Below are 27,592 nucleotides of genomic sequence, written 5' to 3'. Positions count from 1 at the left end.
TCTTCAGTTTCCAAATCTTCAACACAGGGGGCAATTTTATTTTTCTATTTAATAGAATTCATAGCTTATCTTCAAAGAAAGTTGGCTCTGAGACACTTCTGCTGCTGCCTCAGAAGTACCCTTTTATATGTGTTGACTTTGATGTTTAATTATTACAGAACAAATACAATTAAATTGTGTTGATGTTTTCTTGAATTGCTTATCTGCTACTTTCATTGCACTTCATTTTAGTTCAATTCTATATTAATATTTAGTTATAATATATGCTTTTTGTGACTGTTACTGTTATGGGAGATATATTTTATCACTTAATTGGAAAAGGTTTTGGGTGCTTTTTAATGCCTTTTAAAATTCTTAGTTTTAATTATTCAAATACATGAGGAATATGGGAGTTATGACATTTAGGGTAATTTTAATGCTGTGAATTATCAGACAACTCATTTCATCCTAGGTTAAATAATATTTCACTTAACTGAAAAACCCAGAGCCATGGTTACTTCAAGTAAGACTTGATCTAGGGTCTAGTAATGTCATCGAGGACCAAATTTCTTTCTGTTACTGTCTTTCTTGGATTCAAATTCATTGTAAGATGTCTCCTTTTGTGGTTCCAAGACAGCTATCAGCTGCTCCTGGGGCTACATGATTCCTTGAGCGTGTCTATCAGCATTCTGTGCAGTGGCTTAAGATTCACTATGAATGTCCAAATTAGGTCACATGTCTAATCTAAGCCAATCACTGTGCATTTAGATATGAAATACACTGATTAGTTTGCCTGGGTCATGAGCTGTGTCCCTGGTTCTGTTGATAGACTCAACTTCCTGAGAATCTTACTTTATATCGTATTTGTGATCTATTGCTGTATTAAAAAAATACCAAAACTTTGTGTCTTGAAACAACCACATTTATAATTTTCACAATCTCTGTGAGTCAGGAATATGGGCATGTCTTAGCTGGGTTCTCTGTTTCAAGGCCTCTCACAAGCTGGAATCCAGTTATCAGTGGGGACTCTGCCACTCCCCACTCAACTGGGAAAGCTCAGCTGGGAAACTATCTGCTTCCAAGCTCACTTGTATGGTTGTTGGTAGAAGTCAGTTCCTTGCGCAAGACTGGAGGACTCAGATCCTTACTAGCTCTTGGCCATAGGCATCTCTCAACTCCTCACCACATGGGCCTCTGCAGCATGACAGCTTGTTTGATCAAAGCTGCAAGTCAAAGAGGCAATAAAGAATGACAGCAAGAGGGAAGTCACAGGATTTTTGCAACTTAATAACAGAAGTGTCATTCCAGCATCTCTGTCATATTCTATTTATTAGAAGCAAGTCTCCAGGTCCAGCAATTTTGCACAGGGAGGGTATTACCCAAAGGCATGAATATCAAGAGGCAGGGATCACTGGGAGCCATGCCTGCAACTGCACACCACACTCCCTAAATTCACTTTGTCTAGATCTTAGCTCTTTGACATATGATTGACAAATACTTTTGAAGCTATGTCCACTCATAGACTCAGTTTATGTACACTTGAATTGAAATCTCAGCTACATGATTCCTTCTCAAGTAAAAATATTTATCTCCTTTTTATCAGGCACTGCATAGGTTAAACAGAGATTAATTACAATAAGAAGAGAAGTAATCATCAAATTACTGAAGGCAGTAGGTTTGGAAAATAGATTTTATTTAATTCAGTAGTGTATAAGATTTAAACGGCTAATTGTAGGTACCTAGAGGCTTTTTAACTGATCCCAGGCAAATATCTTAATAATTGGCCCTGTTCTTTTAATCACGTTCGACCATCCAAATTATAGCAAAATAAATGATTGATCTGTGAAGGAAAGTAATGCTGGCATCCATCCGTCATCTCTGATCTAGAGTCAATTCTGGCAAAAATTCTGGCTAAAAGAGATTTAAAAAAAAAGTGTCCCTTCCTTGGTATTTACTCACTCCCAGTAAAGTGTGCATCTCTATTAGAGAAGTGAGATGGAATATTTGAGTTCTATAAGCCTCCCAGCCACTATCAAAGGAAATATTTTAATTTCATAAGTAAATAAAGCCATGTGCCAATATTAGTTTCCTGGTTCTCTGTGTTCTCTGACTTTTCCTAGGACTGATTTTCAGGGGGGATATTGAGAGATGTGAGTTGTTAAAAAACAACAGCAACTCACTCTCATGAGAGAGTTCAGAACTACTATGTTGGAGGCTTAGAGATGGCTTCTTAGAGATAAGGCTGAGTGGGTGAAGCCACCGGCTTGGATGTTGTCAGCTCTAATCCCAGCTTTTTGCTCTGATTTCCACTGTGACTTGGGTAAACCATACAGCCTCCGCATATACATTTTCTCATTTATGAAAGGAAGACGCTAAAGCATTAATCCTCCTCACCATGACTTACCATGTTCTTCTGAATCAAGTATGTTATTCAAATTAGTTATTACCCCAGTCCCTTCAATACAGCCCTGAAATTTACAAGTACCTTTTTTTCCAGTTTAAATTCTACCTGGACCTGATACAATCAGATTAAATTTGTATGTAGATGGAAAATTTCAACATAATTTACTGGTTACTTTTAGTAATATTTACTAAGCATTCATTATGTATAAGTGTTTTTCAAATTCAATGTTTTGTCTTATAGTCTAGTGATGAAGGAACAAAATGTCTAAGAAAGAAAGCTAATTCAAAGCAGTGAGTCTTAGGTTTATAAGAAGGTTAGAAATAAGGAATCACAGGAGGGAAATTTTTCATGGCTAGGGCAATGAAGGAAGGCTTCCAAATGGAAGTCACATTTGATGCACAACTTAAAGGATAGGTCAGATTTTAAAATGTGGAGATAATAGATCAGAACTTTTACTTTAGAGGGAAACACAGGAGCAAAATATGGATGGCAGAAATGTACAAGCAGTGGGCATACAGTAAGGTCTTAAATGTTAAGGTTACTAAGTGGGTTTGGAGTCAGACTCTGGAGAAGCTTGAAGGCCAGATGAAGGAGTTTTCATGTTATTTTGCCCAAAGAAGAGATTTATTAGGGGTTCTGAGCAACATGGTTAAAAGGGGTAGAGTTAAAAGTCTGGTGTCATAGTCCATACGTGGGCTACTGTATTATGTATGTTTTCCATACGAGCAGCTGCTCAGTGAAAAAAACATGGAATGACTAGCCCTGAAAATAACTTCCAGCCTTAAGTAACTGACATCACTAGAAATTATTTTCTCATTAAATGTGTGCCTAATAGGTCCATTCCAGCTTTCACACTACAGTTTTCTGTTCTGGGAAAACTCAGTTTTTTGAAAGAAAAGGTAATTTTTTGGTCCTAGGTCTTCCTTGCTCCTGCTACAGGATTTTTTGTTCAAATAAAAGCTCATGTTCTTTCAGCCAAAGAAGGTTTTCTTTTCTTTCTTTTGCCCCATCAGGCAGTGAAATTTGTAATCCTGTGTTTGTGACATCGTGTCTGTTTCCATGGGAATGGACGTAATAGAGCATATTCAGCACTATGGACTTGATCCAGCTAAAAATATTTGTAAGAGCCTGAAATGTGAGGCAGTATAAAGCCATGAGTGTTGGCTCTGCCTTGGTGTTGATGTCTTCATTGAAAATGTCAGCTTTCTGTGAAAGTCAGAAAGCAATTAAAATGGCACAGAAGGGAACAACCCTGCAGAGGTGGCTTCTCTGCCACCTGAACTAGGTTGTTTGGTTCGTTCCTAAGGATACTTTAGGAGGGTCTGTATGTTACTAACTACAACCGAGTGAGAAGATGACCTTCAAGATCTCTGTTTTAGAAGTACAATTTTAACTGCAGTCAAAAAAAAAGAGACAGGAATACTAGTATGGTGGAGAACATGTAGCATTCTCCTTCTGTTAAGAAACTATTGCCTTTAAATTCTTATTTAAGCACATACAAAATTTGCAGAATGACAGCGGTGCCCTATTGACCAAGAATAACATTCTCTAACGTGTGCTAGTTTGGAAGCCAAACTAAATCCCTCAAAATTAATATTTGATGATATGGAATATTTACATGGTATACCAAAATTTGAACAAAAATAGTATTTTAGTACTTTTGTATTTAGTTTAGTTAATTATCTTCTCAAATACCTTTGGGGATTTTTTAAAAAGTTGACGTGTAGTTGATTTATAATGTTGTGTTAGTTTCAGATGTCCAGCAAAGTGATTAGTATATATATATAGAGAGAGAATATATATAAAATAAAATTATATATATATATTCTTTTTCAGATTCTTTCCATTATAGGTTATTACAAGATACTGTTACAGTTCCCTGTGCTATAAATTAAGTCTTTGTTTTTTAAATTTTATACATAGTGTATATTTGTTAGGAGATTATTTTTAATTAATTTTTCCCAAAATTTATTGAGTTATAATTGACATATAACATTGTGTAGGTTTGAAGTATACAATGTGATAATTTGATGACCATAGTAGGGTTAGTTAGCACCTCCACCACCTCATGTAATTACCATTTCTTTCTCTCTCTCTCCTTCTTTTTTTTTTTTTGGTAAAAACATTAAAAAGCTATTCTTTTAGCAACTTTCAAGTTTATGATACAGTATTGTTAAGTATAGTCACCATTGCTGTATATTAGATTCCTAGAACATACTCATATTCTTCCTATAACTGGAAGTTTGTACCCTTTGACTGACATCTCCTCAATTCCCCTACCCCTAATCCCTGGCACCCAGTATTCTACTCTCTGTTTATATGAGTTTTTGTTTGTTTGTTTGTTTTAGATTTCACTTATAAGTGATATCATATAGTATTAGTTTTTCTCTGTCTGATTTCACTGCATAATGCCTTCAGAGTCCAACTACTGGCTACTGTGAATAATGCTACAGTAAACATGGAAGTGCAGATATCTCTTCAAGTTCCTGATTTCTATTATTTTGGCCAAATATCCAAAAGTAGATTGACGGATCATATGGTAGTTCTATTTTTAACTTTTTTAGGAACCTACATACTGTTTTTCATAGTAACTATACTAATTTGTATCTGCACCAATAGTGCACAAAAGTTTCCTTTTCTTCATATCCTCTCCAGTACGTTTTATCTTTTTTTTTGATAATAACCCCCCAACAGGTATGACGTAATATCTCACTGTGGTTTTGATTTACATTTCCCTTATGATTATTAATGTTGAAATCTTTCCTTTTACCTGTTAACGACCACTTGTATGTCTTCTTTGGGAAAATGTCTCTGTAGTTTCTATGTCCATTTTTTAATCAGATTGTGTGGGATTTTGGGGGGTTTTTTTGTTTGTTTTCGCTAATGAAGTGTATGAGTTCTTTATATATTTTGGATATTAACCCCTTATCAGATACATGATTTGCCAATATTTTCTCCCATTCTGTATGTTGCTTTTTTATTTTGTTTTTTGCTTCTTTTGCTGTGCAGAAGCTTTTCAGTTTTAGGTAGTTTCATTTACTGATTTTTGTTTTTGTTGTTCATACTTTTGATGTCATATTAAAAAAAATTATAACCAAGATCTGTATCAAACTTTTTTTCTGTTTCCTCCTAGGAGTGTTATGGATCTGGGTTTTATGTTTGTCTTTAATTCATTTTGAGTTCATTTTCATGTATACTGTAAGGTAGGTGTCCAGTTCATTATTCTGCATTTGATTATCCAGTTTGCCCAACAGCATTTATTGGAGAGTTATCCCTTCTCTATTGAACATTCTTAGCTCCCTTGTCAAGATAAGTTGACCATATGTGGGAGGATTTATTTCTGGGCTGTTGATTTGGTTCCAATCATCTATATTTCTATTTTTATGCCAATACCAATTATGATTATTGTAACTTTGTAGTTATAAAAAAAATTAGGAATTGTAAAGTCTCCAGCTTTGTTCTTTATCAGGATTGCTTTGGCTATTTGGGATCTTTTGCGGTTCTATACAAATTTTAGGATTGTTTTTCTATTTCTGTGGGAAAAAAATACCATTGGAATTTTGATAGGGATTACGCTGAATCTGTAGATGGCTTTGGGTAGAATGGATATTTTAGCAATATTGATTTTTCTAGTATACGAATATGGGATATCTTCATTTATTTTTATCTGCTTCAGTTTCTTTCATCAATATCTTTTAGTTTTCACTGTACAAAGCTTTCTACTCCTTGGTTAAATTTATTTCTAAGTATTTTATTGTTTTTAATGCTATTGTGAATGGGATTGTTTTTTTTTTCAAATATTTTGTTTTTAGTATATAGAAATGAAAATGATTTCTGTATGTTGATTTGGTATCCTGCAACTTTACTGAATTTGTTGATTAATCTAACATCTTTTTTCTGGATTCTTTAGGAGTTTATATATGTAAAATTATATCATACACAAACAAATAATGTTACTTCTTCACTCCCAATTTATATTCATTTTATTTCTTTTTCTTGCCTAATTCTCCAGCAAAGACTTCCAGGTATTATATTGAATAGTAGTGGTGAGAGTGGGCACTCTTGTCTTGTTCCTAATCTTAGAGCAAAAGCTTTAAACTTTTCACCATTGAGTATAATACTAGGTATGGACTTGCCATATAAGGCTTTTATAATGTTGAGGTACCAAATTTGTAGAGAATTCTTAATCAACAAAGGATGTTGAATTTTGTCAAGTTCAATCCTGATCATATGATTTTTAATCTTTCATTCTGTTAATATGATGCATCACACTTACTGATTCGTGTATGTTGAACCATCCTTATATTCAGGGGATAAATCATGCTTGATCATGGTCAATAACCCTTTTACTGTGCTGTTGAATTTGTTTTGCTGATACTTTGTTGAAAATTTTTACATCTATATTCTTTAGGGATTTTGGCCCATAGTTCTTTTATTATAGTGTTCTTTTCTGGCTTTGGTATCAGGGTAATGCTAGCCTTGTAAAATGAGTTTGGAAGTATTCCCTCCTTTTTAGTTTTTTGTAAGAGTTTGTGAAGGATTAGCATTAATTATTTTTAAATGTTTGATAGAATTCATCAAACAAACCATCTGGTCCTGGGCTTTTCTTTGTTGGGAGATTTTTGATTACAGATTCAATCTTACTTGTTAATAGTGTCTTCAGATTTTCTGTTTCTTCATGGTTAGTTTTTGTAGGTTGTATGTTTCTAGGAATTTATCTATTTCTTCTAGGTTATCAAATTTATTGGCATATAATTGTTTATAGTAGTCTCTTATCATCCTTTGTATTTCTTTTGTATGTCATAATACCTTTTATTTCTGATTTTATTTGATTTGTTTCTCCTTTTCTCTTGGTATCTATTTATTATTTATTTATAAAGATTTCTAGGTAAAGGTTTGTCAAATTTGTTTATCTTTTGAAGAAACAGCTCTTAGGATCATTGACCTATTATTTTTCTGTTCTCATTTTCATTTATTTCTGCTCTGATATTTGCAGTTTCCTTCCTTCTGTTAACTTTGGGCTTGATTTGTTTTTCATTTTTCAGTTCCTCCAGGTTAAGTTAGTTTGTTTATTTAAAATTTTTATTTGTCTTAATGTAGATATTTTTCCCTATAAACTTTCCTCTTAGAACTGCTGTTGCTGCAACCTGTAAGTTTTGGTATGTTATGTTTTCATTTTTTCTGAAGATATTTTGAATTTTTCTTTTTCATCCTTCTTTGTTTCAGTGGTTGTTCAGAAGTGTATGTTTGATTTCCACATATCTGTGAATTTTCACGTTTCCTCCTGTTAATGATTTCCAATTTCATAGTACTGTGATTGCAAAAGATATTTGGCATAATCCTAGTCTTCTTAAATTTACTAGGACTTGTTTTGTGACCTATCATATGATAAGCTCTAGAGAATGTTCAGTGTGTACTTGAGAAGAATATGCTATAGGATGGAATATGTTGTCTGTACATGTCTGTTAGATTCATTAGGTCTGTAGTGTGGTTCAAGTACATACGGATTTTTTGTCTGTATGATGTACCCATTGGTGAAAGTGGGGTATTAGAGTCCCCTGCTGTTATTGTGTTGTCTATTTCTCCCTTCAACATCTGTTAGTATTTGCTTAATATTTTTAGGTACTCTCATGGTTTGTGTATATATATTTATAGTTGTTATATTCTCTTGATGAATTGATGCCTTTATTATTATATAGTGACATTTTTTGTTACAATTTTTGGCTTCAAGTCTGTTTTATCTGATGTTACTATAGCTACCCCTCCTGTCTTTTGGTTTTTACATGCATGGCATGTCTTTTTACATCCCTTCACTTTGAGCCTATGTGTATTCTTAAAGCTGAAGTGAGTTTCTTGTAGGCAGCACATAGCTGGGTCTTTTTAAAAAAATTGTATATAGCTATACTTTGCCTTTTGATTGGAAATTTTAATCTGTATACATTTAGAATCATTTTTTAAAGTAAGGACTTACTAATGTCACCTCAATATGTTCTTGCTGTTTTGTAATTCCTTTGTTCCCTTCTTCCTCTTGCTGCTTTCCGTTGTGAATTGATGATTTTTCTGTAGTGATACATTTTGATTCCCTTCCCTTTATCTTTGCGTAGCTACAGTAGGTTTTTGCTTTGTGGTTACCATGAGGCTAACATAGAACATTTTATAATTATAACAGTCTTTTTATGCCGATAACAGCTTAACTTTGAATGCATGCAGAAGTTCATCCACTTAGTCTGCAATTATATATTTTTATGTCACATTTTACTTCTTTTTATATTGTGTATTCATTAACAAATTATTGTAACTACAGTTATTTTTAATACTTTTGTCCTTGAGCTTTTATGCTAGAATATGTGTTTAATATCTGTATTACATTATTGGAGTATTCTAAATTTGACTATAAATTTATCTTTACTGGTTTGTTATACATTTTCATGTGTTTTATGTTACTGATTAGTGTCTATTAATTTCACCTTGAAGAATTCCATTCAATATGTTTTATAAAGTAGATCTAATGGTAATGAACTCCATCAGCTTTTATTTATCTAGGAAAGTATTTATCCTTCATTTCTGAAGAAGAACTTTGCTGGTATTCAGTTTGGTAGTTTTTTTTCTTTTGACACATTAAATATAGCATCCCCCTCTCTCCTGGCCTGTAAGGTTTCTGTTGAGAAACATGCTTATAGTCTTATGCGGTTACCTTTGTTAGTTACAAGTCACTTTTCTCTTGCTGCTTTTAAGATACTTTCTTTGATTTTTGACAGTTTTGTAATGTGTCCTGGAGAAGATCTCCTTAAGTTGAATTTGGTGACCTGTGGGCTTCAGGGATGATGCATATCAAATCCCTCTGCAATTTGGAAAGTTCTCAGCCATTATTTGTTTAAAGTAAGTTCTCTTCCCCCTTCTCCCTCTCTTCTCCTTCTGTAACTGCGATAATTTGAAGATTGTTTCTTTTGATGGTATCCTATAGATCATGTCAGCTTTCTTCATTCTTTTTAAGTTCTTTTATCTTTGTTCTCATCTGACTAGATAACTTCAAAGTTTCTGTCCTCTAATTCACAGATTCTTTCTTCTGTTTCATCCTACTTTTAATGGTGTCTGTTACTTTTTTTCTTACTTCATTTATTGTATTCTTCATCTCCAGAATTTCTGTTTGATTTTTTTTTGTGATTTCTATCCCTTAATTAAACTTCTCATTTTTTTCATGCATTGTTTTTATGATTTCATTGAATTGTCTTTTTATGTTTTCTTGTAGCTCATTGACTTTCCTTAAAGCAGGTATTTTGAGTTCTTTATTGGGTAAACTGCCCATCTCCATGTCTTTGTGGACAATAATTGGAATATTATTGTGATCTTTTGGTGGTATAATTTTCCCTTGATTTTTCACTTTTCTTGAAATCTTGTGTTGCTGTTTTTACATTTGAAGTAGCAGTTGTCTCTCTCTCTCTCTCTCTTTTTTTATCAACTCACTTTAATAAAGAAATACCTTCCATCAGCCTGCTACATTTTCTGAGGCTTTCTCAGACCTTCTGTGGATATGCCTGCTTGATGTTTCTTACTCACTCTTGTGACAGAATTCTTAAGCTTATATACTTTTTCTTGATCCTGCAATGCACCAGGCTAGGTGCTGACAGCCTCTTTTTTACTTTCCAAAAGGCAGAGGTAAAACTCAAGTTTGTTGTCTCTCCCTGGCCTACAGATTCTGTCTGGCTTTCTGCAAATACTCACTAGCTATTTGTCAAAGCTGCTGTCTTTGCTGTTGGGAGCATAAAAAAGGAATGGCCACAGGATAGGGGTGTATGTGGATAAGATGTGTAGACCAATACAGGTGCCCATTGGCTGATTGGAGGGGATCCATGAACAGGGCATCCCCAGTGGCTCATGGGCAGGGTTCTTGATAGAGTTTCAGTGTAATTAAGAGGATCCACGCTGCTTTAACACCTTCCAAAGGTGCTATCTGCTGCTCTCTCAGCCTCTTCTCACTCTCCAGTCATATAACTCATGGATAGGGTGAGAGAGAAATGGGCCTCTATGGCAGAATCCTCTACAGCTGGGGAAGCCAGGTGCTCACTCACACACTTTTACTTTCCCCTGCAGGAGAAATCCCAGAGTGAGAAGATCTTTCTTGGCATTGAGCAAGTGCCACGTTAGGGGAGGGAGTAATCAGGTAAAGTCAAACTGTTCCTCTCACCCTCTCTAATGTGTCCAAACTTGCATTTTTTTTTTTTCTGCAGTAGTCCTCTGGAAATTCTCCAGTGGAGAGTTATACTTCCACGAAGGCTCTTTTGTCTGTAGGTGACTGTCTAAGGCAGTGTTTGCCAAGGGCTCCTGGGCTGTGGTTGAGAGGGGCTGGTGACAGTTTACAAGCCACTGCAGGGTCCACAGCTAGGACTGAGGTCTGTATGCCTGTTACCCAATGCATGGATGGGCAAGAGTCCTCCTGGGTCCCTTGGCATATGATGCTGAATCCCATAGCTCCCACAAAGATACTTTTATCTGTGGATGGATGCCAAATTATTGTTGGCAGTAAAATGAAGGATGCTTTATTCATCTATGTTGCTGACATGACTCCAGGAGCTCTTTAATTCTGGATTTTTAGAAAGGGGTATAAAAAGATTATTTAAGGACAGTTGAAACTTTACTGTGAAATGAAGAACTATTTCATGTGTTAGCAATCACAGTGAACACATGTGAGTCACTGTCTCTTACAGATTTTCCTTGTTTTCTTGTAGCTATATCTTCAACTGACTCTAAAGAATATTTTTCCCATCTAGTCAGTCATGTAATTTTGTGTTATATTGTGTCCATCCTCAAACCTTACTGAGGGCCCTCTTTAGGTTTCATTTGAGATTTCTGGTTTAGTTAGCTCTGTAACTGGATATTAAATTAGGGCTCAATATTTGTTTGTAGAAGACCCAAGACAATTTTTGGCCAAATATTTCCCCATCCCCAAGCAAGGGTGGAATCTCCACAGGACTTGAAAAGGAGGAAGGAGGGGTGATCCAAGATATGTTTTAAAATCCTCAGCTCCTCACCTACATCAAGTGTATTAAACAGTTGGCATAGAAGTGTCCAAACATGGGGGTGGGATTTGTATGGAAATAGTTGCTAGAATGTTGTTGACCCCTTCCTCCACCTTGAAAAGGCTATTTCCTCCTTACATAAGCTTAGAGGGGCTTCAAGGAGACAAACAAGAACTTCGCCCATGTCTCCAATAATTGTTGGCTGAAAGAATATAGTTTCATATCTATATCTGAGAACTCCAAAAGGTGAGAGACTTGTGACTGGGTAGTGGCTCTCATAATAGAACAGCAAGACATAGTAGCTTTGGGAATACTTTGTAAGCCCAGAGTTATTCCAGGCCAAGGATGATCCTGTTTCCCAAGGGGGAAAAATGTAAGCTTTTGTTCAAGCAGAATGATGTGACCCCAAAATAAAACCTTCTTTATAGAGTTTCCTAAACAAAAGGTAATCACGCACAGGATGAAGAGCCTTGGCTAAAGCTACTGCTAGTGAGAGCAAGGGAAGTGTGCTGAAGAACTCATAAATAAGCTCCTGTAAATAGAAAAATTTTTTTGCATTGGCAAGCCTAGTGGAAACCAACACCAAATTATATCTGTGCCAGTCAAGGGAAGCTTTCTTGTCTTTCACCTCTTTTTCCCATTTCAATCCTGAAAAACTTAGCTACAGCCCATGGAGTGGGGAAGCAGAAATGAGAGCCTCCGATGGAAAATAAGAAATCGACCACATCGTTTCTTCCATTGTGGGATCCAGCCTGAAAGCAGGCCCAGTTTAAAAATTTAAGATGTTTAGACTGTAGACTAATTTTTTTTTTAATTGTGTATATGGATTTGTGAGCTTCTTGGAAAAACTTGCCCAGTTACAAGGATGCATGGCCTATAGTTTGGGAATCACCTCTTTGAAGAATCGGTATTATAGTTTAATCCAAAGGGCTGACTTTCTAGTCATTCGTTAAATAAATCATGGTGCTTCAAGCCCTCTTGCTTCTTCAACCTTATCTCCTACTCTACCTTGTCATTTCTTGGATATATCAAAATCACTTAAGCCCTCCTACAGCTCAACTCTCCTCTCTCTTACTGTTCTGCTAAATACAACTTCAGATCCCGTTCAGCAGTTCTTTGCCTTTCCTGGATTCATCTTCTACTTACTTTTTCACCCTTTTGTCATTACTTATGCGGCTCTGTTAAGTCCTTCCCTCCCATCTCTACCTTTTGAAGCCCTCCCCATTTTTCAGGGCCTATTTCAAATGTTACCTCCATTATAAATGATCTTCTTAGTCAGAATTTCTCTCTCTAAAGTACTTACCATGTTCTGTGTTGTAGTATAGCTGTTTTGGTATTACTGAGAAGTCTGAGAGGTAAGAGACTGTGGCTAGGTAGTGATTCTTTATTTTTAATTAGAAAACTACCATATGCGTGCTCTTTCTTAAAAACTCCAGCAAGACAATAGTGAAAACTTTAAATCTACCTTCACTTGGGTATTCACCCTCATCCACAGTGTAATATTGTGAGAGTTTTGATGTTTATCTTCAGGTTCCATATTTGTTAAGTAGTCCCACCTAGTCACAAGGTTGATGGGAGGATTCACAGATAATCTATAAGAAATACATACCCGGTACCTGGCATACAGTGATTACTCAATATTAGTTATTTTTATCATTCTATTTATAGTGTGTTATCATCCTTTCAGATTGTTCCCTATGCATTTATAAAATTTTTAATAGCACGCATATCTTTATGTATATGCATGTAGTAGTTCTTTTTGGAAGTATAAAAATACAAACAGGTTATATGTCATGGACACATTCTCATCCTGTATCAAACCTGGAGGTTTACAGTTCTGATGCTTTGCTGTAAGTAATGCTGCATTAAATTTACTTTTATATTTTTCTTTCTGTTTAAATATTTCTGAAGGATAGATGCTTAGTTATGATTTTGCTATGTCAAAAGTTGTAAATATTTAAAATTTTGACAGCTACTTTGAAATGTTACCCTAAGCCTATTTCGCCGTACTCCTACCAGGATCAGCACTGGGTATTGTCTTTTTTTTTTGAACCAGTTGGATGGAAAAATGATACTCCATTTATGTTTCAATTTGCAGTTCTCTGATCATTGGCAAGTCTTGAGTATCTTCAAACATACTGATTTTGGTGTATTTCTTTTTCTGCCAATAGCCTCTCTATTTAATTTTCCCAATTTTTAAATGTAGTTGTTATCTCTTCTTATATCTGGGGTTTTGTCCCACAGTATCTGGTACAAATATGTATTGGCACCATCTTATTAAGTTTCATGACAAATCGCCTTTGGATTTTCACTATAATTAGGTGGATTTATAAAATATAATGGGGAGAATTAAATATTTGATAATATTGAGTCTTGCTATACATGATTCAGAGATTTTTCTGTTACTTATCTCTTACTTAACACAATGTCATTGAATATTATCTGGCATTCTTGTTTACTTAAATCATATAAATTGATATATGTCCTTGTTCCTGTGTGTGTGTGTGTGTGCACTTCTAATTTGAAAAATTCAGTTTCTTTTGTTGGAAGGGAAGGAGGATCAAAAAATAGTAACTCTTAAATGTTGGAAACAATGCTTTTTTAGGACTCATAACTTTCCCTCCAGAATAAGAATGGGAGAAAAGATAAATTTGATAATTATGAGTGTGAAATTCAATAAAAATATGGCTGTTCCTTCGATGTCTCCATCACTTGTATAATAGCAAGACTTGGTGACTCAGTATGGCTGTGCACAATGGAAATGTGAAGTTCTGAATCATTTATGTGTATAACAAGCTTATGATTAAACCCAATAAAGACTATAACTGTCTGTATATAAAACTATTTCAACTAACCCTATCCCATTAGGAAAGCACTAATATCATTTTAGTGATCTCTGCACAATTTGAAGTCTCTTCTTCGTAAGTTTTTGTGTCTACTTGGGGAAACAATTGTAATGGCAATAGTTGATGCTTCTCAGTTTTTTTGTAGAAGGTGAAAGATCTAATCTCAAGATACGGCATAAATGACTTTGAACTGACAAGAGGAGGAATTTTCTTACTAAGGGGAGGGTGATTCTCATGGAGGGGTTTCTGAGCATCTCTGTTTCTGACAGAAGAGCTCGTGAATATACTACTTGGAAGCACAAGTTTTCTTCGACTGATTTTATTGGGATCCCCATAAACCAAACAAGTGGATCAGAGCAGAAAGATACATTTTTTCATATAAACCTTCACAGTTTGGGTATGTTTGGTCACTGGCCCTTTTTCAAATCACCAAGTTTAATAAAGCTTGGATAGTTACAGGAAGAGAAATTTCATAAATAAATACAAGCTGCATCGTACTAACCTAGAGTCTGGAATGATTTAAAATATTTCCTTTGATATGATTCCTAAATTCTATATAAAAATAAAGTTAATAGTGCAGAAATAAAACATATTATGCTATGTCGAAAGCTTTTATAACTAGCCTGACTTTGAAACTGAGTGAAATAAGAGTTCAAAGCTTTAATGACTTTAGTTTTTCTCTCTCTTTTTTTTTTGGAAAGACTGATGTTCTACAGGGAAACTAGAACACTCTGTGCTTCAAAATAAAATCGTATATTTAGTCAGGTATATAATATTGAGTATCTTATAGTAAAGATTCAAGGGTAATATGAGATGGAATTTTTATTTTTATTTTGATTGTATTTGTCAAAGTAGTTTAGAAACAATTGGCTTGGCCTGCACTTTAAAAAAAAAAAAAAAAACAAAAACAGGAGAGGGGCAGTTCTGAATATAGTAATAATAAAACATTACTAAGTGAAATGGTATAAGGGATATTCTTCAGCTGAATATGCATCTGCAGGAAAGTATTGCTATATGTTATGATGGAACAAAACTCAATCTAATATCTTCCTTTCCTTGTGTATAAAAGTTCTTCGATTTTAACATAGCAGATTTTGTGTTTAGGGAGAGGAGCGTTGGGGATGGGTAATCCCAAAAAGAGTGAAATGAAAAAATCAAACGGATTTGGTGTTATTAACAAATGTTACTGATTTTGATATTTGTAATAGATTTATTTTCCTATACGTCTTTTCAGGGGGTCATTTCTAACAAGACTGAGTTGCTCGGGCATGTGCAAACTGAAATACTTAGCTACCCGTGGAGTTATCAGACTAGGATTTTTGATCAGGGCTCTTTAATCATGAAGCCACTCTCTCAGGACTTGAGCTGAAATAATTGCTTCTGTTGCTTCTAGAACACTAGCTATACCAGTGGCTTCTAAACTTGAGCGCACATTGGAATCACCTGGAGAGCTTGCCAAACCAGCAGGCGAGGGCTCTTCCCCAGGAGTAAGTGATTTAGTAAATGAGGGGGCGGGCCCAGTGGCCTGACTGCTTAACAGTTCTCAGGTGATGCTGATAGAGTAGCCTTGAAAACCACTGGCTTCTTTGGCTGTTGTATCTGCTTTCTCCTCTTCAAACCTGAAGGGACCTGCTTCTGAACCTCATGGTTTGAAATTTCTTCATGTTTTCATCTTCAGGACCAGTGGAAAGCTAAGCAGGAGGAATGAGCTTTATCCAGCCCTCAGGAAGGCAACGTCAGGTCCACCACACTCCTAAGTTTTGCTGAGCTTGTGCTCCAGATCTCAAGGTAACTTTAAAAGTCTTAATTTCTTTCAAGTGTAGCAGATTTCTTCCTTTAAAATCTTGTTAGTGTCTTTTATTTTGTTCAAAGTAATAGGCCTAAAAATAGCCTAAACGGCTTTGTTTCTACCGCTTTTTTCCTGAGTGATTACACGAAATAACATACATGAATGTTTTAAAATTTTAATGCATCATTTAAATTGTCATATGCTTAAAATCCTGCAGTTGCTCCCAAACTTAGAAGTATTTCCTAGCTATTTGATCTATAAGCTAAGAAGATAATGTATTTTTCGAGAGTGAACCTACTCCTTTATTATCTCTTCGGTCTTGTAGTTGATGCTCAGATTGTCTCCCCCACCCTCACGTCAGTGGCAAGGAATTGAGATTATTTACATGTTGATTTTGGAACTAAGTTTGGAAATGGGTAAAAAAGAAAAAAGAAAAAACCTGTAAATACTGACTGTAAAATTTAAGCTCCTTTAGTTTGCCTTTTACCTAATTCTTTCCTTCCGTTCTCTTCTGTAGAGAGGCTGGGTGTTTGTTCTTCACCAGACATGTTTCTAAATCATTGTACACCCACCTTCCTGCTGCATGAGGGTCACGCTTGAATTTCATTCCTTAATTTGCCCAACTTCTACTCTTTCTTTAAACAACTGCATAATCCTCTACACTGTAGCCCTGTAAAGCTTTTCCTGAGCTTCTCCAAACTCCTAAACGCTCTCCCTCCACAGCTGTGCCATATCCTCATGCAGTCCTTCAGGATTTAGCATCTTAAATGGTTTTTTTTCTATTCTTTGCACCCAGTAGAGGGAAACTTTGCAGCCTATCCAAGTTAGAGCTTCTGTAACTGTTACTGTAGTTGATGTGTCTTCACAAATCATGTTTGGTAATGATTTTTTTTTTAATATTCTAAGAAAATTAAGCAGCCATGACTCAGCATTCTGTTGAAACACAAAATTAGAGCCCAAATTTTGGGCTTTTGTATTTAAGGTTCTCAGTCGGTGCTGTAGTAATTTTGAAATAGAGGACGACTAAGAGAATAGCTTGTGCCGACATCCTTTTTATTGTCTCAGGAGATGGGGTTAGTGTGGATGTGCTTTGATCATTGTGATAGCTGGATATCAAGCTGGTGATATGTGAACCATGCATGATGTCTTACCACTGCCTTCCTCATGACTTTCCTCTGCTTTTCCTTCTCAATTTTGCATCTTTTAAAAAAAAAATTAGTATCGATTCATTATTCATTCGTGTTTTCACTAAAACATCTCTATTGATTTTTTTTTTTTTCCGAATGGTAAGAATGAGCTGGTTGCCTAAGTGTGGATCATTACTCCCTTTACCTTATTAAAGTGTGATGAGAAACAAGAGGAGAAGCAAATGAGACACGAGTCGGGCAGGGCTCTCATTGTATTTATAGGGAGGCATCCACTTTGGCAAATGGTTTCACTAGTTTGATTGGCTTGTCAATTTAGTTGGTAAAGAAAGAAGCAAATTTCAGAAAAGGTTGGTTTGTACAGGTTTTCCTGGTAGTCAAACCTAACTATGAAGCCACAGAGTATAAAGTTCAGTAGCTTTGAACGTAGCATGTTCAGGAATACGTGAACTACTGCATTTAGGAATTTCCTTTTGTTTGCCAAGGGAAGTAAGGAAATCAATTGTTAGCTCTTCTTTCTCTCTGCCTTCCCCCCTCCCCCCTCTCTTCTCTCCCCCCAATTTTGGCACTAACCAGTATGAACAGTCTCAATTATTGGCCTGATTCTCATTTTGTCCAAATCTTGAATATTCTGAAGGGGCACGTGTCACTCTTAATCAGAGCTGTTAGTCTTGTAAGGGAATAGGATAGTGATAAAAATAGTACCGCCAAATTTACTCCACAACTGAGCCTTTTAGAATCTCCTCTTAAAGTCAGCCGTAAGCAGGGAACCTCTCATCTATAAGGTAGTCTACTATGCTGCATCTCCTTAAATAGAAATAGGTAAAGGTTTTAGGATTTACATTGTTTCAGATGTGTTTGAATATCTGAGTACACTATTGTAGGCCAGTGTTCCTTCTTTAATCAGTGTGTCCCTTGAACCCAGTCTATCTCATTCTCTGTAACGGTAACTTCTTGGTATAAGTTGCTAGACACTGTATGAAAAGACTGTCCAACACATGGGCAATGTCCACGGACCTAACTTTTATGCAGCATCTTTTACGTAACTCTGACATGCTCAAGTGCAGCTAGAGCTTGAGCTAGATTCACTGATACCTACAAGATAGTTTAAACTTAAATGAATATCAAGTTCCAGTAAGCCCATTTCCAATAAACCCTTTCTAAATAAGTCCCTACTCAAGCCATTCAGGTGTTTTTGACATAGCTGCCATGATTTCTAGCATGAAACAAAATTATAGGGAAGGCGAAAACCAGAGGGAAACACTTCAAAAGTCTAGGGAAGGAGGAACACAGAGGGTTATAGGGCCACAAGACTATTTTTGTCTTTTTGCTTATTTCTTTAGGAATAAATGGAAGGATTTGGAAAACACAATATATTATTATTTTCAGATTCTGACGTTCTGTGAGTCTTTGACCTCATATATTGTCAAAGGTGCTATGCATATTAAAAACTTAGTTTTTAACAAACGAAAGTTGAGAGTGATTTGACTGGTGAATACAAAAATTGACCTGTGAAGACAAATAGAATTTTTTATTTTTCAGTAAGTCTTCAATTCTTAATTTGAAAATTAAAGTAATTTTTGATCTTATGGAATAAATGCATTCCAATTACCTGTGACGTTAATGCATCTAAGTAGATTGATTTATTCCTATTTACATATTTTATACATTGGTAGCCAATAGAGACAAACACAAAAACAATTTGAGAAGTACTTGTATTTTTCTAGATGAGTTTTATTACAGGAACAAAAAAAAGTACTAATCTATTAATGTAGACAATGTTTCCTAAGGGATATCTCTAAACAATTTTTTTAAAAAGAATAAATTGACTTTTGACCTGGTGTAAGTTTTGGCTTAGTGGCTTAATAATGAGAATGCCTCTTCCAGCCTTTCAGATCTGTGAGGCCTGAACTTGAGCTCATAGTTCTTTATCTCCTGCCTTTGTCCCTTCTATTTCTGTATTAGTCTACTCGGGCTGTCATAAGATATCATAGACTGGGTGGTATGAAAAAAATAGATAACTTTTTTTTCTCACAATTTTGGAGGCTAGACGTCGAAGATAAAGATTCTGGCTCATTTGATATCTGGTGAAGTCTCTCTGCCTGACTTGCAGGGGACCAGCTTCTCTCTGTCTTCACATGGCCCTTCCTTGGTCTGTTTGCTTTGGGATGGAGAAAAAGATCTCCGGTGTCTCTTGCAAGAACACTAAACCTGTTAGATCAGGGCCCCACCTTTATGACCTCATTTAACCTAAGTATTTCCTTAGAAGTACCATCTCTAAATACAGCCACATTGGGAATTAGAGCTGCAGTACATGAATGCTGAGGGGGGACACAAACCTCGAGTCTGTAACATCCTTTTATTTCCCTTTCTCAGATAGTAGGTCTTTGATTTCATGTCTGTGACCACCTAATTTCCCTCTGCGGCATCGTGTGGTGTGTTGCTTTCTTCCCTCTGGTTTTCCCACTGCTGAATTGCACCAGGCTGCAACTCACACTCCAGACATATAGGTGCTGCTTTAGATGGCACCTTTACTACCCTTCACATTATTAGGAGCCTACTCCCAATTTCTTATAGAATCTCTTTTCTTTTTTCTACTCCCTGTTTTCTGGTGGTTGGAGAGCAAGCTTCCCTATGGGTGTGGTAGAAAGAATGATGCGTACTTCCTCCTCCCCAAGATGTCTGGGTCTTAATCCCAGGAACCTGTGGATATGTCATGCTCCATGGCAATAGGGAATTAAATTACATGATGAAGTTAAAGCTGTTCATCAGTTGATTTTTAAATTAGATTATCATGAATTATTTGGCTGGGATCAATGTAGTCATAAGATCCCTTTACAGCAGAAGTGAGAGGCAGAAGAGAAAGCTGAGAGTCAGAGATGTGGAAGTGTTTTGCTGCTGGCTTTGAAGCTAGCTGAAGGGGCCACAGAAGTGTAGGTGACCTATAGAAGCTAAGAAAGGCAAGAAGATTATCTTCAGTGCCTCCAGAAGGAACACAGCCCTCTCAAGACATTGGTTGTTTAGCCCAGTGAAACCTGCTTTAGACTTTGAAACTCTTGATCTACAAGATTATACGTTGTTAGATTTTAAGCTGGTAAGCTTGTTGTAATTTTTTAGAGAAGCAGTAGGAAATGAACACATGAGGAAGTCCAGCAGGCAGATAGATGTGGTACGCTGTGATCAGGTCCCTGGTTTACTATGAAACTGGGTGGGGGCAGCTTCTTAATATCCAATTCCTAAACATGGAGCTTCCCAGAAGCATCTCTTGAGAGCCAAATTCCATCTTAGGAGGTAACCAGTGTTATTTTTTTTAAGTCTTATTCCTGGTTGTTTACTATCCCTAGTAGGCAGGAGAATCTACTTCTACTTCTCAGAAGCTCCTGGCTGCTTGATACAATACATGCCATACATGCAATTCTTGCTTTCATTGAGAATGTCTCATGTGTGGTTCTGGGATCATCCTTGTGAAAATAACTTGGGGTGCTCTACCCAAGACTTACTGAATCAGCATCTCTGGGGTTGGGACTCTGGAGTCAACATAATTAATAAACCCATTTCAAGTGATTTTAATATCCACTAATAGTTGAGATCAGTTGTTCTAACCTGAAACATTACATATGAGAATAGTTTTCACAAATGTCTTAGATGCTAAAAGATTATTTCACAATAAAATAATTCTACCCAGATATATACCTAGAAACAGAAAGCATATTTTTGTTTGTTTCTTCTGACTTCCAATTGATTGTAAACCAGTCAGCATATGTTTCTAAGACTCTTTCCATCAGGCTTATATCTTTATACAATATCCTACACATTACCTGCCCAACGGCAGTTTTCCTTTTTGGCGTTTTCAGGAAAGCCAACAGGTCTCACCTTTGCCTTGAGGTTCACTGCATTTTCACTCTTTCCTAGTTTTGTATCATGTTATCCCTACACCACTTCCTACTGTTCCTTTGGCATGCAGGCCTTAAAGTATAATGTGTAATGTGAGTATCAGTAGTTTTCATTATACTTTATGGTTAAGAACATCCAATTCCTTAGTCTGGGGGTCCACAAACTATGGCGTACCACTTGTTTTTGTAAATAAAGTTTTATTGAAACAGCCACACTCATTCACTTCTGTATTCCTTGGCTGCTTTATTGCTATAACCACAGAATTGAATAGTTGTGACAGGGACTTTATGGCCTACAAAGCCTAAAATATTTACTATCGTGGTCTTTTATGGGAGAAGTTTGCCAAACCCTGCCTTAGCTCATTATTTATTCCTCTTTTAAAATTTTATTTCCTGTCTAATTTTTTTGCACCCAAATCTATGATATGTTTTGTCTTGAACACAAAGGATGGCTGTGTTTTGTATTTTGAAAATTCTGGGATTGTAAGGTGGTTGAGCAAAACAAACTCTGAAGCAGATAGAATGGAGAATTTTGAACTCGGCCGTTTAGTGGCTGTGTGGCAGTCACGTTTTCTGAACCTGAGGTCTTTCATCTGTGACTCATTAAAGGAGTTGAACGCATATAAAATATTTCACATATTCCCTTTGCACATGGTTTATCTTGTAACCTTGGTAAATTATCTACTTTTTAAAGTAGAGCCCTGGGGTCTTGGACAGTGAGCCTCTGTTTCATTGAAGACCACGAGGAAATTGATACATAGAAGTCTAGTACCTCCTGGAGGAGGTACACAGCATGCCTCAAGAAATCATACGGGGAGGTCAGGGCAAGATGTGGGCAGGGAGATGGTGGGACCTGGACACTTGCCTTTATCAAGGTCCATGGCTGGAGTGCTTTGGGGTTCCTAGGCTGAGTCTAGATGAATAAATTCAAACCAGAAAGAGTAGGAATTTGATAAGCTTGAGTAGCTTATCTAAGGAGCACAAAAAGGGAAGGCCCTGGGAGGTGGGGAAACTTTATCACAAGGGCCATTGCAGGAGTCTTACGAAGAATTTACATTTGCTTGTGGCTCTGCAGGCTCTTTTCTAGGGCATGTGCTCCAGGGAGGGGCTGGTGTCAATTCAAGGTCCCTGCAGGCTACTTGGCCACACAAAATGGAGCCAGGAGAGCAACACTATAGAGTAGTTTAGACAAGCCATTAATATTTAGTTTTATTGTGTTTAATGATTTATTGTGCCAAGGGGAAGAGACTTTCATATATATATATATATATATATATATATATATATAGTATGTGTATATATGAAATATATGTATGTAATAAATATACTCATATATAGTAAATGTGACAAGCCTATTTTAGGATGATATTTTTCTTTATATTTACCTTGGTATTCATGTATATGCTGCGTATTTTCTGCATTACTGGTATAGTAATAGCTCAAGCCCTGATGTCAGTTTTACTAGATGCTACAAATTACACAAATCAGGGACTCCTCTGAGCCTTATTTTTCTTATGTATAGGATAGAGATCTTCTAGGATGACCATAACAGGGTTTTATGCTGTTTCTTTTATAAGAAAAATTGACAGTGCTTAGGATAGTATGGAATAATTAGTAGTTAATATATGGTTGATAATTATTGATTATTCTAACCATTTTAAGGATTCCTTATTAAACAAATATTTATTGAGAGTTTATTATTGGTGAGACTGCACAACTGGCCAGAAAATGCATGTCTTGGAAATATCAAAATGAGCAAGGTGTAGTCTTTATCCTCAATGAGCTCACAGTCTGGTAAGGCAAGTGATGTGTGTATAAATAGCTGTCATATGTTACAAGTGTTACATAATAAAGGCACCAGAGAGTCACAGTCGAGGTCCAGTAAATGGAAGAGTTAATTCTACTTGCTGTGGAGATGGTTAAGGGAGGCTTCCAGAGGAGATCAACTTCTTCCTAATCTTAAAGGGTAAGTAAAGGTTTAGCAGTAGTTGGATATTTAGGAAAAGAACAGCTTTAAGTTGGGGCAACAGTACATGCAAAGCATAGAAAGAGGACAACATGCTAAAGTGAAGGAAATGCAAGGCCTTTAGGTTGGCCGCAGTGTAAGTGACAACTGGGGAGAGTTGGGAAGTCAGTCTGGGGATGTGAGCTGAGGCCATCTCATAGAACATCTCTAAAGATAACACAGTAGTTTACATTTTATACTGTTGGTCATGAGGTGTAGTGGAAGGTTTTAAACTTTTAAATTGAATTTCACGTAGAAGTATTTTTAGCAGGAGTTTCAGAATCAAGTTTGAGTTTGTCATGAGGGTTTTAACAACTACCACAGCAGCTGTAATTATGTTCTTGGCATTCCATATATTCACCCTGAATCTTTACAATGCATCTTCTAAGTAAGCATTATTTCCCTATTTGAAACTGAGTCTCAGATAAACTAAACGTCCATAGTAACACAAGTAAGTGAAAGAGTAAGAATACATGATTGGATTGTTAATTTTCAGCTTCCTGTTTTCATCACTATATATTGTAGTACATATTTTAGGAATAGTCTGCCTCTAGTATGTCGGGTTGGAAAGACATGAGGTGCGGGGCAAGTCTGGGCAAGGAGAACAGTTAAGAAGGTATTCAGTGTCACAAGAAAGAACAAGGGCTCCTCCTTCCTTCCCATCCCCCCCACTTTTTTTCTTTTACTGTCATCCACTACCTTCCTGGCACAGTCAATATGGCAGCCAAAGACATGGAGCAAGGAGGGAGGGTTGTGGAGCTGCAAGAAGAATCAGTCCAGAGTTGAGGAACTCCATGGAGGCATGAGATGGCGGGTCTGGAAAAAGAGGACATGGGGCCAGGCAGGGCTGCTGCAGACGCAGCAACAGGAGGAGATGGTTCATGTGTTGGAAGACGGGTTACATCAGACAAACAGTACATTAAGCAAGTGATACATTTTGCGTCAGCTTTGAGTCAGGTTTCTCAGACCCGGAGGAGATACAGTACAATCAGGGATACGGAGAAGACTTGAAAGAATTGATCTTAGATGGTAATATGAGGCATCAGTGCAAATTTCTAGTATGTATATGTATCACTTAAGTAACATTGTATAGATGTAATTATACGGATGTAATATAAATGTTGCCTAGTTCTGAGAGGGCTTAGAAACAATAATGCCTCAGGAGCCATGAATGCCACCAATGCCCAGAATTTGTTTTCTAAACATCATCTTCCCTTAAAGGGGAAATGGCTGATTACAGGTTGGGACAGAGAAGGTCCAAGATAGACTTTAAACATGTTGTGGGAAAAAAAAAAAAAAGTCCTCAAAAATAATAAAGATGTTGTAAAATGATAAAATAATAATTTTGAAGGCATTTCAGTGGATTAATAGAGGGGGACTTCAGTATCAAAATATTGCTAGTAATTAATTATTGATATAATAAAATCTATTAATGTATGCTAATATGCATTAATAAGTAAGCAAATAGGTAAATGGCAGAGAATGGAAAGCTATTCCTCAGAGAGTTTCAGTAAATGCTGGAAATAGAGAATCATCCTTTGACAGCCGTCGGATAAGGTTGATTTCATTGAAAATTGCCCATGGGTGCTAAGGCTGGCAGGTAGAATTTGAGGAACAGAGTAGTAGTATAATTTTGGAACACCTCTCCACTAAATACTAATCAATTATAAACAGAAAATTTGTGAATTTAAGGTGAAGAAAGCCAGTAGACATCACCACCAAGACAAGATCATCAACACTGATATTACTAGTGTTGGGACAGAGTGACATTGTATGCCTTACCTGATGTGAGGCACCACAAAGAGCACAGCATCATTTCTGTGGTTTTCCTGCCAGAAATGCATAATGTGAGTCTGGTCATGAAGACTCTTTAGATGGGTCCAGGCTGAAAGCCACCCTACAGACTGCAAGACCTGTTCTCTTCAAAACTATAATAACATGAAAGACTGAGAAGGACTCAAAAAGTTCCAGATTGAAGGAGTCTGTAATACACAATAACCAAGTGTAAGCATATTTCTAGGGTATTAGACTAGAAAGAAAAATGAGACTTTGTGAGATGTTTTATCTATTTCTGGGCAAAGATTTCCCCGTAACTTAGTGACACAAAGAAATAGGCATTATATTATGTCTCATGATTTTTTAGGTCAGAAATTTAGGCCAGACTTACCTGAACAATTATTCTTTGTAATGTGGTATTGACTGTTGGCAGATGGGCAGGAATAGAGGGCCCAGTACAGCCTCAATCACATTTCTAGAGTCTTGGCAGGGATGGTTGGAAGACTGGGCTCAGCTGGGACTTTCAGAGTTACTTCTTACCTGTGGCCACTGCAGCATAGTGGTCTCAGGAAATGAAACATTTTATATGGCAGCTCAGGAGCCCATGAATAGTATTGGTAAGAGTCATTAATGTCAGCCCTGATTTAAGGGTAGAGGAATTAGATGACACTTTTTTTTTTTAATTGAAGTGTAGTCAGTCACAATGTGTCTATTTCTGGTGTACAGCACAATGTCCCCATCATGTATATACATACATATATTCATTTTCATATTCTTTTTCATTAAATGGTATTACATGATATTAAACATAGTTCCCTGTGCTATACAAAAGAAACATTTTTTAAAAATATATTTTTATATATAGTGGCTAACATTTGTAAATCTCAAACTCCCAAATTTATCTCTTCCTACCTCCTTTCCCCAGTAACCATAAGATTGTTTACTACGTCTGCGAGTCTGTTTCTATTTTGTAGATAAGTTCATAGTGTTCTTTTTTTTTTTTTTTTAAGATTCCACATACGAGTGATATCTTATGGTATTTTTCTTTCTCTTTCTGGCTTATTTCACTTAGAATGATGATTTCTAGGTCCATCCATGTTGCTACAAATGGCATTATTTTATTCTTTTTTATGACTGAGTAATACTCCATTGTATAAATATACCACAACTTCTTTATCTCGTCATCTGTTAATGGACATTTAGGTTGCTTCCATGTCTTGGCTATTGAGTGCTGTTATGAACATTGGGATGCATGTATCTTTTTGAATTAGAGTTCCCTCCTGATATACACCCAGGAGTGGGATTGCTGGATCATATGGTAAGTCTATTTTTAGTTTTTTTGAGGAATCTCCCTATTGTTTTCTATAATGGCTGCACCAAACTATATTCCCATCAACAGTGCAGGAGGTTCCCTTTTCTCCACACCTTCTCCAGCATTTATCATTCATGGACTTTTGAATGATGGCCATTCTGACTGGTGTGAGGTGATACCTCATTGCAGATTTGATTTGCATTTCTCTGATAAGTAGTGATATTGAGCATTTTTGCATGTGCCTATTGATCATTTGTATGTCTTCCTTGGAGAATTGCTTGTTTAGGTCCTCTGCCCATCTTTGGATTGGGTTGTTTGTTTTTTTGTTAAGTTGTATGAGCTGTTTATATATTCTGGAAATTAAGCCTTTGTCAGTCACATGATTTGGAAATATTTTCTCCTATTCCGTAGGTTGTTGTTTTGCTTATGATTTCCTTTGCTGTTCAAAAGCTTATGAGTTTAATTAGGTCCCATTTGTTTATTTTTGTACTTGTTTCCATTTCCTGGGTAGACTGCGCTAGGAGAGCATTGCTAAGATTTATGTCAGAATGTTTTGCCTATGTTTTCTTCTAGGAGGTTTATCATGTCTTACGTTTAAATCTTCAAGCCATTTTGAGTTAATTTTTGTGTATAGAGTGAGGGAGTTTTCTAAATTCATTAATTTACTGGTTGCTATCTAGTTTTCCCAACACCACTTGCTGAAGAGGCTGTCTTTTCTCTATTGTATATTCTTGCCTCCTTTGTCAAAGAGTAATTGACCATAGGTCTGCAGGTTTATTTTTGGGCTCTCTGTTCTGTTCCATTGATCCATGTGTCTGTTTTTATGCCAATACCATGCTGTTTTGATGACTGTAACTCTGTAATATTGGATGATACATCTTGATGAGACAAATAGCAAAGTTATTGCAGCCATCTTTGATCTATCACGGTGGGACAGCAAATACATTTGGAAAAAAGTCTGAGAAGGTGGTGGTATCAGTGTTGAATAACTGATTTGGAGGGTTATATGGTAGTTTATATAGATGTAGAGTTTTAAAGAAGTACATACTGGAGTGTTTGGGGTATTTAAGGAAAATGGGGTTATTAAATCTGCAGCTTGCTCTCAAAAAGTTCTGAAAAGGACTTAGGTACATACATGTGTGTATTATATACACAGTCACATTGTGTGTGTATGTATGCAGGAGGACACAATGGGGCAAATGTGGTAAAATGTTAACAACTGGGTATTCAAATTGAAGGGGATATAGGAGTTCTGGCTACTTTTCTGTATGTTTGAGGTTATTTTAAAATACAAAACATTTAACTTTAAGAGAAAGAAAAAAAAATGAGGGTCTGAGGTAAGGCAGCTGCAATAGTCGTGAAGAGTAGAGGATGAATTGATAATAAATAAGACTTTCATGGCCAAATGGATGTTAGATTGAGAGAA

General features: G+C 36.2%; 1 long non-coding RNA gene across 1 annotated transcript in view; it reads left to right on the top strand.

The window, feature by feature from the left end:
- LOC116667788 overlaps window positions 1-27,592 on the top strand; it is a 218,936-nt gene that overhangs the window by 50,014 nt on the left and 141,330 nt on the right. Inside the window, exons 2-4 of the long non-coding RNA XR_004324864.1 lie at window positions 9,142-9,262; window positions 10,475-10,544; window positions 15,925-16,034. This is a non-coding gene — a long non-coding RNA (uncharacterized LOC116667788). The remainder of the gene's footprint in view (window positions 1-9,141; window positions 9,263-10,474; window positions 10,545-15,924; window positions 16,035-27,592) is intronic.

The sequence above is a fragment of the Camelus ferus genome, chromosome 12 (assembly GCF_009834535.1).
Source record: "Camelus ferus isolate YT-003-E chromosome 12, BCGSAC_Cfer_1.0, whole genome shotgun sequence".
Taxonomy (NCBI): Eukaryota; Metazoa; Chordata; class Mammalia; order Artiodactyla; family Camelidae; genus Camelus; species Camelus ferus.
The sequence above is the reverse complement of the archived record's forward strand: the minus strand, read 5'-3'. Positions and strand labels throughout refer to the sequence as shown.